Source organism: Chlamydotis macqueenii, chromosome 1 (assembly GCF_036417535.1).
Source record: "Chlamydotis macqueenii isolate bChlMac1 chromosome 1, bChlMac1.mat, whole genome shotgun sequence".
In the NCBI taxonomy this organism is placed as follows: Eukaryota; Metazoa; Chordata; class Aves; order Otidiformes; family Otididae; genus Chlamydotis; species Chlamydotis macqueenii.
In genome coordinates, this window is record NC_141556.1 from 129,734,053 (window position 1) to 129,747,886 (window position 13,834).

Here is a 13,834-nt window from a genome sequence, read left to right on the forward strand (position 1 = left end):
GTTGAGTCACCATCCCTGGAGGTATTTAAAAGATGTGTAGATGTGGTGCTTGGGGACATGGTTTAGTGGTGGACTGGACAGTGTTAGGTTTATGGTTGGACTGGATGATCTTAAGTGTCTTTTCCAACCTAAAAAATCCTATGATTCTATGACTAAAAGCATTTATAATTTCTACACATAACTGCAGAGAGCCTGGTACTGCTGCACAATTTCTGTGTTTACCTAGTCCTCAGGTTTGTCTAACCCTTCAAGAAAAAAATTAAAACTTGCCTTCTGGAGACTGAGCAAATAATCTGCCCTTAAATATGAGAATATTATCACTGTATTCATTTCCACATGACATTTAAGACTGTAATCCATGCTGTGCAGTGTCTGGGGGATCCTCCTCTCCTGGTTACTCATTTTACTTCCTGCTTGGCCTCTGAATCTAATTGACTCTTCTAGCTAATTTCATTTGGATTGTCATTATGATTATGACATTTAACAAGATTCCTTTTATGTTTAATACATTTAAATAGTAAATTAAAACAAGAGCTAGCCCCTACTGACATTTGCACAATGTAGGCATTTGCAGTTATATTTTCCATGCACTATGAATTGAGATGGTTGGAGAGGAGTTTTTGGCTGGGGGAAAGTAGTTTTGGTTTTTTGGTTAATTTCTTATTTGCTTTCTCTCTGTAAAGAGCTTACAGGTACAGCATGAGTCTAAAGCTGAGATGACCCACATACAATTTGCTGATCTCATTAATCACTAAATTAGGCGATTGAATCTATTTGATTGCAATTACAGACTCTCCCTCTCTCTCATTAATCATGGCAATAAGACCCTGATTTTCAAAGGCATGGGGGTGACTAACTTTTTCTGAAATCAGTGACAAGACTCTTCTCCTATGTAATTTATTTGAACAACTCTAAGTCAATGTTTTGTTTTTACACAATTCACATGTAACCCAACAGACACAGGGGATTAGCTATGGCTTACTGACTCTGACCAGCTAAAGAAATCTAAGGATTTATGTGTGTGTATAGATGAGAGACTGAAACAGAAAAAGAGAGAATAACTACACAAAACATATGTCCTTAAATTGCTTCCTCTCAGGAACAACATTTTGACTGCTAGATAAATTACACTGCATTTGCACTTTTGTGGAGCAATCATGACATCCAGTGGGCATCTCCCTTACTGCAGGGCATCAGTCTTAACAGCAGGACAGGTGAGGGGTCACGAGTGGAAAATACCAAGAAAATCTCCAGGGAAATAACATTTACAATTTTTTTTCCTTTTTTTTTTTTTGAATGCTTTCCAAGTATTCCTCAGATACATTTCTAATTATTAGTCTTGCTGATTGCCTTAAGTGTTAAACACTATTTCAAGATCCTAGGATCGCAGCACAGAAAGCAGCCTGGCATGCTGAGCCCTACAGATCGGTAGCTTTGTCACAAGCTCAGAGTAAAGGGCAGCCCAGAAGCACATCCAATACTCACAGGGCTGTCACCAGTGGTTGGTGATATTCTAGTCTGCCGTGAGTTGGCTGTAAAAGCTGCTGATTTTTTACTGTCTGTTTCTCATCTTTCACTAAACTGCGTCAGTGAGGTCACCAGCACTGGTGCAGGGGCCAAAAACAGAAGAGGATTTTGCCTCCTGCTTGGGACAGAGGATCACCGTCTCTATGATAGCAAAGATTTGGAGCATCATGCATCATAATGAGAAATTCATCATCTCTTGTGGCTGACATTGCTATAGCAGAGGAATAAATTAAACTGGTTGTGGGTGAGCTGATTAATTTAAAGGCCTTTAAACATTACCTTTTCTTCTTTTGTAATTTGCAGCACCATTTAACCTGTGAATACATTTGCCCATCTGTAGCTGCTACTACATCCATCACTTCCTGTTCTTTTCCTGCCCAAAAAGTTCAGTTACTGTGCCTGTGTTATCACCACCTCTTCAGCAGCACACGGGTGTCTGCAGTCTGCTGGCCACTTTGCGACAGATTCTTCCTTGGAGAAAAAGACGTCCATCTCACTCCTCGGTTCTTGCATTACTGTTATTTTGGTCGGGGTCAGGTCTGTAGCAAAACACCAGACTCAGCTTGAGCCCACTGCCCTCCCAGACTGACCAACTCCTTTTGAAGTGATTAAGGCTGTGCTGGGTTAAGTTATTGCTTACGCAGTCATTGTCTGATTTCAGTTTTAATGCTGAAGGCAAAGGGACTGGGCACACCTCTCAGATACAGCTCAAAAGAAATTCCCAGCTGTGGGAATCCAGCTGACTACTCAGGGGTGGATTTGACTCATTTTTCTGCCATCTGGCAGATGTCCAGTTTGACTGCACTGTACTGGTTCCCATTCAGAAGGTTATCTTCCCACCCAGTCTCAGGCACTTCATTAAAAATCTTATAGCTTAAATCCTGAAGGAACTGCTGGGTCCGCCACAGAGATGTTGGTAGCAATCACTGAGCATTGGCTCCAGCTGATCCCTGTGGACAAACCTGCATACTGGATGCTGCTTAATTGGGAGAATGGGCAGGTCTTAAAGGGGAGAGGAACAGTGAATTAGCAGAGGCAGAACATGTGAAGCCCATTCATTTCTCCAGAATCTCATTCTCCTGACCATCCTGCTCCTTATCACCGTTTCACATGGCCAGCCGCGGAAGCCTGAAGGCCACGCCAGCAGCCGTCAATACGCCCCGCACACGTGAGCCACCACCGCATCACAGCCCAGAGAGACACGTGCTTGCTCACACACGTGGCTGCGTGCGTAAGGAGAATGATAGCACTCACAAAAATATAAATTCAGAGTTGTCATTTCATTAGTAACTAAGTAGCAGTGGCAAAAGATGCCATCCCTCCTCTGCATTCACACCGGATTAAATGACTGTGCCCCTTTCCAGAGCACAGTATTACTCTGAGGCCCTTAGAAGAAAATGAGAGTAACCTTTTCTTCAGCCTGCCAAGGGACTATGTAACCTTGTAATTATCCGGCTTTAGATAGAGGAGATACATTGTAATTGTGTACAAAAGAGGTCACAGGTTTATGCATCCTCTGACAGACTGCGGGAAGAGAGCTATGGCAAAACCTCTCCAGCAGACCTTTTTAATTTATTTTCCCCAAGAGCATTAAATTTTAATGTCATCTTTCTGACCCGTATGTTAGCATATTTATGAACATGAGATTAACTGGTACCACAGCAGAAAGCCCAAAGTGTCAGAAATTGTTTGGTTTTAATTGATTTTGGCTCTCTTTTCTAAAAAAATCAATATTCCACAAAGAAAAACAGATTACAGAGTTGAGAAGGAAGTCAAACCTAGATGTACTCAAATCAGTGACTGACATTCAAGAAAACCAGAGCCCGATTAAAAACCTATCAGCTACCCTCTCAGTAAAGCAAAGCTGTTATTTTTGTTTTACAGACCAGCTATGGAGCAAGATGTACAGCACAAATATAAAGCAAAAAAAAAGGTGTTTTCCCTGCCCTTTGGAGCAGACACCAGAGTAACACAACAAAGAGATCAGACTTGTCACGTGCTGAGTGGGATCATCCCAGGCAAGATATCCGCTGTGCTAGCCCCCACCATGTTTTGGTAGGCACTCAGCACGTGGGAGTGTTAGAAGGGAGCTGGAGACACATGCTGCAGTGGCCTGAGATGATGCATGAGAAGTCAACATCTCTCACAGGCTCCCCACCTTCAGAGTAAGTTTCTGTTGGTGTACCAAGGACCAATGCACTGTAAGCTCACAATTTAACCTCTGGCTGTACCACAGGAGAAAGAGGCTTTGGTGATTCTGCCTCCCCAGTCCATAGTGAAGCTTTGTCTTACCTGTCAAGACTGGGTATTTCTTATTTCCCAGGAAAGAAGCAAGTCCATCTTTTGCTGAGTGTGCCACTTGCAACTGCACAGTGAAAACACTTCTTCAGGATACCTGCTGAAATGGCCTTGCCTGAGACAATATCCCAAAAGCATCCTCATCTCAACCTATAGGGGACCAGGGGAGAGGAAAGAAGACTCTCTGTCTTCCTGCTGAAGAAGTCTGGACACTCATAACTACAGACAAATTCACAGGGCCACATAAAAGGAGAGCAAGAGGAAACCGGTGGTTAAAGCTCTTATTAATTGTGAGTTTCTATGAAGCAGCCACTGTTTAAAATAACCAAGCAGGCATCAGAAGAGGTTCTCCTAATGCTTAACTATACTTACATGAAAGGACTTTACTGAGAGATTCTCCACATCTATCTACTGGACAACATTTAACAAAAAAAAACCATATCATTTCAGGACAGAGATGTGACCGCTGACAAAGCAAAGTGATCCAGACACACCATAGTGACCCCAAGTTTTAAGGAAGTGTCTAGTTGAGAACAGGAGCCACCCTTAAATTAAGTCTAAATTCTTCTCCCACACAAGAAGGTGCATCAGAGGTCCAGCCGGTCCATACAAGACCAATAAGTGCTTGCAGCAATGTAAGGCAAAGGACAAACTCCAAACCATTTGAAGAGTGAAATAGATTTCACTTGTACACTCCTGTAAGTGTTGTGTAGGAAACGGGGCTCCTCTCTGCTCATGTAAGCTGTTCTAGGCATTATTCTTAGCGGATACTGACAGTAAGGGAGAAATAGCTGAAGAACACTTAGAAGGCTGTTAAATGTGTGACTGGAGCACCAAGTAACCTTGGACAGAAAAGACATGCTCAAGGAAGGCACAAATCAGAATTTAGACCACAAACACTTGTGTAGGGACAGAGCTTCAAAACAAATCCCTCCTTGCTCTTGGTGCAAGTCCCACAGACTGGACAACTAAGGTGCTGCTATATCGTTCTCCAGTCCTATTTTAAACCCTCTCATGCCACCTATGCAATTGATGTATGGCCTGAAAAGAGATTCTAGAAAGGGCTCTGTTCAGTCACTTGTAGTGGCTAACTAAGGCCTAAGGAGGTATTTTGTTTAATTTAACAGTCTGTTAGTAAGAGCTACAAAAAATTTTTGATATTGATTCTTTTGCCTTTTCTAGAACTCTGAGACTGAGATGCTGACACTTCAGTATTCATTGTCATCTGGAATTCTAGTTTTGCCTATAACATAAACCTATGTCCTGTGTTAACTGTGGGGGAACATCCTTCCCCACCCTCCTCCTCCCTCCACCCACCTCCTCCCCAGCCCTGCCCCATTCACCTCTTCTCAGGTGGGAAACACCAAAAGCCAGTCTTTACTCACTACTCTCCATTTGCTGCCCTGCAACTCCCATGAGCACAAAAAGAATACTTTCCTAAAATACTTTCCTTTAATTTACCTTTGTAGGTATGTTTAAGTTACCTTTAAACAGATCAAAGTGGCCACGGAGCTTAGTAAACATGTTAGAAGTCAAAGTTTTCACAAGCAGCCTCTGGATGCTCGCAGCGAGGGACTGCCTCACCTCCTCCCACTTCCAAAGTCAGAGAGCAGCGTCAGCCTCTGAGGGGGAGCTGGGCAAGTTGGGTGAGATGATGAACTCTGGGGGCTGTGGCAAGAGAGAGAGAGCTGGACTAAATAAAAGTGAGGCAAGGGCAGAAAAATCCCCTGTGGAGAAAAAAAATTCTAGTCTCATTACATAGCCCAGGCTTGCCATGTCTCTCTCATTTCCTCTCCCTCCAGCACGGTTTCTCTAAGTGCTGGGTTTTCAAATATCTTTTATTATGTGCCTACGGCAACATTTTCCTGCTGGGGAAGGTGAGAGAGTAAGATGTGCTAAACAGCATATACAACTGCCTCTCAGGTAAATGCCTCCTATAGAAATCATCAGGAACAAACCAGCAGCTTCTTTCCGCTTCTTTTCTACTTTCTCTCAAAAAAAAAAAACCAACCAAACAAACAACAACAAAAAAAAAAACCAAAACACAAACCTAACATTAAATTTAGTGGGTGCTACAGTGGGTGCACTTCTTCCTTCTCACAAAGGCTACAAAGGCCTTTCTGCCATGTTTGCTTTGGGTGTGGTGGGGTGCCTGGACAGTTATGGAGAGGTGAATGTGTCCTGCCATTTGCCTCCCAGGAGAAGAGGCTAGGGGGTTTTAAACAGCATGTAAAAGGCATCTTTACTTGCTTCTAAAACCTCCTGTATAACCTCCTACTCTTGACTGTCCAGCTGCCTCTCCTAAGCTCCAGAGGTCAATTAGGATTTAAAAACAGATGAAGAAGACAGTCTGGTACATCGCCGTGCTCTGACTCTGGTGTTCTGACTTTGTCGGCACCTCGCTCCTTTGCAAGGTCTGTGCAGCGAGCTTTGTTGGATGTTCCTCAGCCAGCATCAGCCATTTCCCACAGTGATCTCAGAGATTTAGAAAAATAAAACAGACCTTACATTTCCAGCTCCAAAGCACCCTTGGTCAAGGGGCAAACATCTGATCTCTGTGTTACTTGGGGAGAGTGAATGCAGTAGGCAAGAGCAAGCCTTCTTAGGCAAGTCTGGTGAGAAAGCCTAAGTGCTGGTATGAGTCTAGCACAAAGGAAAAGGAATGAGTGGGGAAGACAGTCCAAATTTCCCTTTGTGCCTAATCACTAATCAGAAGAAAATTTCTCCAGCAGAATTTTCTCAGTGGTTAGAATAAACAAGACAGAGAAGGGTAAATGATCATGATAGAGAGAGGCACAAAATGTATTATAGCTCAGATTGGTCTGGTTTTCAGCGACGGAATTGGCCCTCTCCCTTCACTTCTGCCCCCAAACAATTTGGTCATTTCAGGGGAGACAATTTTGCATTCCATTATCCTCCTGAGCCAGGGGAAAAAAATGTAAAATTAATGCCTGAAAACGGAAGGTCTCATGCAGGGCATTTGAGGGAGTGGGAAGATGAAGGGCAGGAGAAACAGGGTAACATTGTACTGCAGCTGGGTGTCAGCCAAACTTCTCTGCTTGTTACTCTATTCAGAGCCTCAGGGAGTTTGATTTTCTGGCTTCATTGTCTAAACTGAATTGCAAAAAAAAACCCAGATAATTTAAAGTTTTATCTCCTGCTTTAATACTATGCACTCTGAAGTCCCTTTCCCAGACAAAAAAAATCTTAATTTTTTTGTTACATCTTCTATTTAAAAATAAACAAACCGTATGTGAAATGTGGTTTTGCTTTTGACTTTAAGCATTTAAAATGCAAACCAAGTCAGCTGAGATCTTCTCTATTAAAATATGGAAAGGGTTTCTACTTTTTTCCAACAATTTAATAAAAGTTCCTCTACCCTGCTGGGTGCATTTGAAAGTAAAAAGAAATTATATAGAATATATTATTGATCATTCCTGGTGGAACACCAGCAATGACAAATCATATGGAACTGCACAGTTCATTAGACATTGACAGGGTGAGGTACTGCTCTTCTGGAGCATGTGCTGCAGACAGCAAGCAGATGCATTATAAAATACCCTCTTTCTTATTTAACTCTTCAGAGGCCCCTAAAACTCAAAAGAATTGCTTTCAGAAAAATTTCACTTTCTTTTAGTTTCATCAGGCACTTGTACATACACTGAAGACTAAGGGAAGTTTTACTTAAGCAAGGAATCTGCTAGAAAGCAGAGAGCTCACTTTTCTGGGAAAACTTCATTGCCCTGTACCTGCCAGGATCATCCGCTTCCCATTTAAAGCCCATCTATACCAAAGCACTCAAAGAAACAATAGTGCAGTTTAGAAATTCAAAATCCTGATTCTAGCATTGAAAATGGAAAGTCACTGTTGGCTGTGATTATTTATACATCTAATGATGCCATTGTCAGCATTACTGATGCCGTTCACCAGTAATTGTTACTTGCTTTTCCTGCCACTACACAAATAGTAGAAGCAGGCACAGGCTCACATACATCACTGCAGCATGTGATGCCCACAAATGGATTAATCAGCTCTCATTAGTTGCTAGGTAACAGTGCCTTGACCTTAGAGTCTTTTTTAGCCAAGGAGGGACTGGGATGTAGGGATGCTTCACATGGGTGCTACATGGCCGGATACACATTGTCACTACATCTGCCACTGGGCAAGCTGCATGGCTCAGCCCCTTACAAATTGCACTACACTGCTAAATAAATTAGAAAATGAGATGACCGTTCACATCACGGCACTTCTTACAATTTCTTTTGACACATCTTTCACGCCTCTCTGTCACAGATGGTGCAATGCAGGCATGATCCAGTAGGGCTATTTGCAAGGCTCCAGGAGCAGTAGGAAGATTCTCTCTTGGTTTTCAAGTTTATGAGTTATTCTAGTTCTGCCATATCTGATATTACTTGGTTTTAATTATGCAGTTGCTGTTACTGATTTGTACCACACAGCCCTTCAAGAACCCAACCAGCATTGTAGAGATCATAAATGTACGAGAGAAGTTGTCTCTGCTCTGATGTATTTACGTGACAAAAAGATGAAAACTATAAAAGGTGAAAGAAATTAAGCAATATCCCCATTTTACTTGGTTCAAAAGTGAGGCACAAGAAAATGCAGAGACTGGTATGGAGTCTTATGTTGAGCTGTAGCAAAGCCAAGAACTGAGTTTCTGCTTCATTACTTTACCATAGTCCAGAGGGAATATTCATGGTCACCATGTCCTGACTCAGAAGCTGTTTTTTAACACAGATGCCTTTGCACGCATTGCATATAGCAGGAACTCCAGATGGAGTACTGAGCTAAGAATAATGTAATGTATTCTCATTTATTTTAGTAAAAACCACCAAAACTCTTGGGTAAATCAGTTGTTCAATTCAGGATTAAAACCCAATATGCTGTATTAAAAAGATACAGTTCTCTATATTTCCACAAGTTTTATTAGAATGAATAAAGACATTAAAATGCAGCAAATAGATAACCACATAGAAAACTACTGCTCTTTTTTTTTTCTTTTTTTGAACTAAACAGACTTTAATTCAACAGTGACATCAAGATGTCATTAAAATTGCATCAGGGAATTAATGGAGGAACATTAATAATAGGTTAAACCACCAATTAGTCAAATCACCAAATTAATGCAGCAGGAGATTGAATCATGAGATTAAAATAACAAAGAATCCTTACTTACCAGTTCTTCAGACTGAAGTGAAGTAGCATGTTTGCTTTAGCTTAAACCTGCAGCTAAAAGATTTTGCCCAAAGCAATAAAAGTAATTAATTTGGTCTTAAGGAGTTACAGAAATCAAATTGTGGTTTATAGCAGCCTTCCAGTACCTAAAAGGGGCCTCCAAGAAAGCTGGAGAGGGACTTTTGACAAGGGCGTGTAGTGATAGGACATAGAGTAATGCTTTAAACTGAAAGATGGTACATTTAAATTAGATGTAAGGCAGAAATTAGTCACTATGAGGGTGGTGAGGCACTGGAACAAGTTGCCCAGGGAAGTTGTGAATGTCCCATGCCTGGAAGTGTTCAAGGCCATGTTGAATGGTCTTTGAGTGACCTGATCTGGTGGAAGGTTTCCCTGCTCCTTACACGGGGGTTGGAACTATATGATTTTAAGATCCCTTCCAACCCAAACCATTCGACGAGTCTATGATTTATTTTGAGTGATGATATAGTGCTACTCTAAGAGTTTTCCTTAAAGCTCATCACTGTCACAATGACAAATACTTCTTCCTACCCACATTCTCAAGATGTAGATTTACTAGCTTATTTAAAAGGATAAAGTTTAATGAAAGTAAATAAATTCTTTAAATCTTGTATCCCTTTTGCTAACCCAGGAAGTTACCTCAAAGAACTATACCATGCTAAACCCAAGCTTCATTTTTTAACACCTTCCTTACATATACTTTACAGGGAGGCACACAAAGACAGTCAATTCATGCCCTAACGTGCAAAAGACATATTTCTTTTGAAAATCATTTTAGAAAAGGAAGAGGGGAAAAAAAGGAGAAAACATGATGGGTTGAAATGATCCTGTTTTCTGATATGTACCAACAGGAAACACAGCTCACAGATATGACTTGCCATTCAAAGGAACTAAAGAAGAAACATTTGGGCCTAATGCACTTCATTAGCAAGATCTTTTCCAACAGTAGGAGTCTTCAAATTGCTGGCTGCTTGGGGTCTTTACAAGTGTCATGGTTGCCCCTGCACATGCTTCTGCCAGCCCAAAAGACTTTATGGGCCTTGTACATTGTCACCCTCTTTCTCAATGTGCTGCCGTCATGCGCTAGGGACAGCCTGCTGGCTGCAAGCAGAACGGCTCAGCATGGCCGAAGGTGAACAGGCTTCTGTCCATGGTCCACCACAAAATGCTTGTCCAAGGCATCTGCTGTCTGGAAATATCTGCCCTTGCTGTTCCAGGCAATAAATCAGTTGTCCAAACCACAAACTCAGAGGGACAGTCCCTCAACCCTTTCCTCAGGTAGCAGCAAGGTGATGCTGAATGGCACCAGTGTCTGGTAACCAGCCTACGTGTGTCACATGAGTGGCTGAGGCCCCAGCAGCATTCATGAAATGGCTTAACTTGTCTGAGAGAGTTCATCATGTCATTCCTCAGTCCACAAAATAAGAGAACTGCGAAACACAACTCTATCTGTGAAAATTGTTAGATCTAGCTCCTAGTGACCTCAACAAAAAAGTGAAAGACATCTTTGACATAAATACCAGCTGAAGGTTTCTGAAGAGTAGGTTTCACCAAACCACACCAGGAGACCACTAGGTAAACTGAAGTATTTGTTAAACTGTTTTCTCAGAACAGTCATTTCTTCAGTGTACCCACCATCTGCAGCAATCATACAGAGTCTCAAAAAGTATTACAAGGATAATTTCTGATTCATCATTTTCATATAATTTGCTTTGATTTTCCTTTTCTCTACGAGCAGGATTACTTGACAGGTCTTCCTGTGACTATTTTACAAACTGATGGCAGTTTTTAATTACCATTTGTACAAACTACAAGGAGCACAATTGCTCTAGAAAGAAGGAAGCTTTCAGGGTGGGTTTGTTTGTTTTCTTTCTATAAGTCAGATATACCTTTGATCTTGGTAATATGTTGGCAAGTGATCAAATGAATTAATATAGAATAAACACTCTGTTGCTGCACAGAACTATTTACTAATCAGATTTTTAAGTTGCTGAAAGACTTTACCTCAATGGACAAAGATAAGACTAAACAGATTTGTTTTAGCAAACGGAGTTAGAGGAAAACAGAAGGAGAAAGGTTTAAATCTTTTTGATGTGCTTAAAAATAAGGATAAAAGTCTAGTTCATTATCTCCTTAATATAAAAGTCTGGGGAAACAAGAAGCTAGATTGGGGAAACTAAAGCCTAAATCCAGCTAGCTCTCTTTTTTGTTTTTTAAGATGCCCTAACAATAATGCAGCAGGGTGAAAAGATCAGGACCACTTTATACACATTGTGCTAATTACTGCAAGTACTTAAAGTTGTAATTAGCTTATTATACTGCAGAGAACCTAACATGGCATGTCTTTCAAAAAAAATTTCTCTCCAGATCATTAGTGGGAAAGCTAACAACATCTGCTTCAAATAAAATCAACCAATTAGTGCAGGCAACTTCGCAGAGTTTGCAATCAGAGAATTATATTGTGCCAAGTGCTAATTTCAATGTGAATTCTATCTCCTTCTTATATCCCACGCTTATCTGCCAGCACAGCTGGTGTTTAACACCACTGACTTCAGTGAAGTCTCCAAAAACTTATGTTAATTTGAAGTAACCTAATCAGAAGTGTGCAATACAGACTGGGCTTGATCTCAGCTTAATTAAAACTGACCTTGTCATTTCACCGCATACAAAACACCAGTATCTCACCATTTATCACTCAGCTATGATAAATTTGCAGCTTATACGAGAATCAAGGAAGATAAGCTTCGTACCAGAGGAGCTATTTTCAGATATCAAAGCTTGATTTTAACATACTGTATAATGCCACTCGCCTGTGGCTGCCAGCAAATAATTCAAACAGTTCAGAAAACCCAAAATAATCCCCAAAATCTCCTTCCAAAATTCCCAAATAGGGCACCACTGCCAGATTTTCTCTTTTGGTTCAGTATCAGAATCACACGTCAAAAGCTGGCTATTGTCACTGACAGTAGATGTGGAAGACAGCTTGCTTTTTAAAATGAAATTTGCTCTTGTTCAGTTTTGATGTTACCGTTTCCCAAGCACATAAGGTGAAAAAGATGAACCTGAAAAAGAAACCAAAGGTTTTTGCAGGGAACAAAACATAGCAAAACATACCAATCAGAAATCAACTTGTAAATTAATTTCTTCATTCTATGTTATGTTTTAAACCAAATAGAGACAATTTAATGTACTTGAGAGTTTTTATCAGTTACACTCATTGTCAGGTGGAGGTGGTTGCCCAGGTCCATCTTTAGACATCCAACATTTCCATATGTTTCCTATGGAGTTAACACTAAGGAGTAAGTTTGCAATGCATGCTTTGATTCACTCTCTGAAGAACTTGTTCCTCACCCATCAGATGTCTGATGTTACTTTACTCCCCTGGGATCTCCTCTCAGCAAATCCCTGCAGTGATACTTTCATGGGCCTTGCCTGCACATGAGCCTAACTATAGGGGCAACTCCTAGTGTAGACTTAGCTTATCTCAGCAAAACAGTTAAACCACTTTGCCACTGCAGCTGATATTGACTAATGGAAGCACTTTTCCTGTCAGGGTAACTGCATCAGTGCTGGGGAGACACATGACAGCTTGCCTCAGTGGAGTAGTAGTGACCAGCTGTGCGTGCAAGCGTAGCCTACTGGAAACGCAAGGTAAATTACACTAATTCAATTCTTTCACTGGAACTGCAGGCAATATAGCTGACCTCATGCTTAGTGAGGGCAAAAGTAAGCACAAGCAATTCCCAAAGCTCAGCTGAGTGTCTTTTGATCTAGTGTAGACTTCTTCAGTGTGTGCTGGAAACATCCGTGGGAGTAAGGTGGTCGCTGCAAGGAGGGAAAAGAAAGGGGCACAACCAGAGCACCACTCGTCTTAAAGCAGAGACCTAAAACAAGCAGATTAACTGAACTCCAAAAACGCCTTCAATATGTAGGTGGAGCTCAGTGTGACCGACTCAAATATGTCCATCCATGCTGCAGACAGCAGGGTGAGGTGAGGTGCACCCAGGCCTTATGCTTGAGAAATTTGTCCTGCCTGCCCCCCAAGCAACATAAAACGGTTGCCATAAAAAAAAAAAAAAAAAAAAAAAAAAAAAAAAAAATCCCTAGCCTTACCCCTAATGTCTATGGCTCTAGCATGACGTTTTCCAGTTAGATCTGGTCTAGTTTTCTAATTACTGTGATTCAGTCTCACCTCTTTATAAAATGCTCCCCCCATGCCACTATCTTGTAGTTGAGCTATTTCCTGCTTAGGAGTTAATGTACGTGCAGGAGGCTAAAGATAGTCTCTTCTGGTAGCAGGTATTCAGGTAGGTATTCTCATTTCAGGTGGGCTTTTCTTGACTTTTCAGCATGTCCAGAATGAGCCCTTCTTCCTTCTCTCTCAAATCACATTACTTTTGAAGTTGCTGGTTTAGCATTGAAAAAGGCAAGCAAGAAGGACAGGGATTGTGTGAACAACATTGTCACACGCAGCAAGAGGAATAAATAATGAATAATAATGATAACCAAAGATACTAATATTCCTCTTGGTAGAATCACAACATTTCCTTCTTATCCTTCTACCTCCAAGCCCTGTGAGTCTGTATGTGTACTAAGGCAAATGTATATTTGTGTGTGAATACATGCATGCATAGGAAACAGGTATAATTTTATTACAGCATGTACCTGCTCTTATACATGTAAATTCATCATCCCAGGTATTCAATCTATAATAAAAGCTCCCTCTAGAACAATGACTCACACAAAGCAATTGAAAACATATCCAACAGCTCTTTTGAGTGGCTGCATATTACAC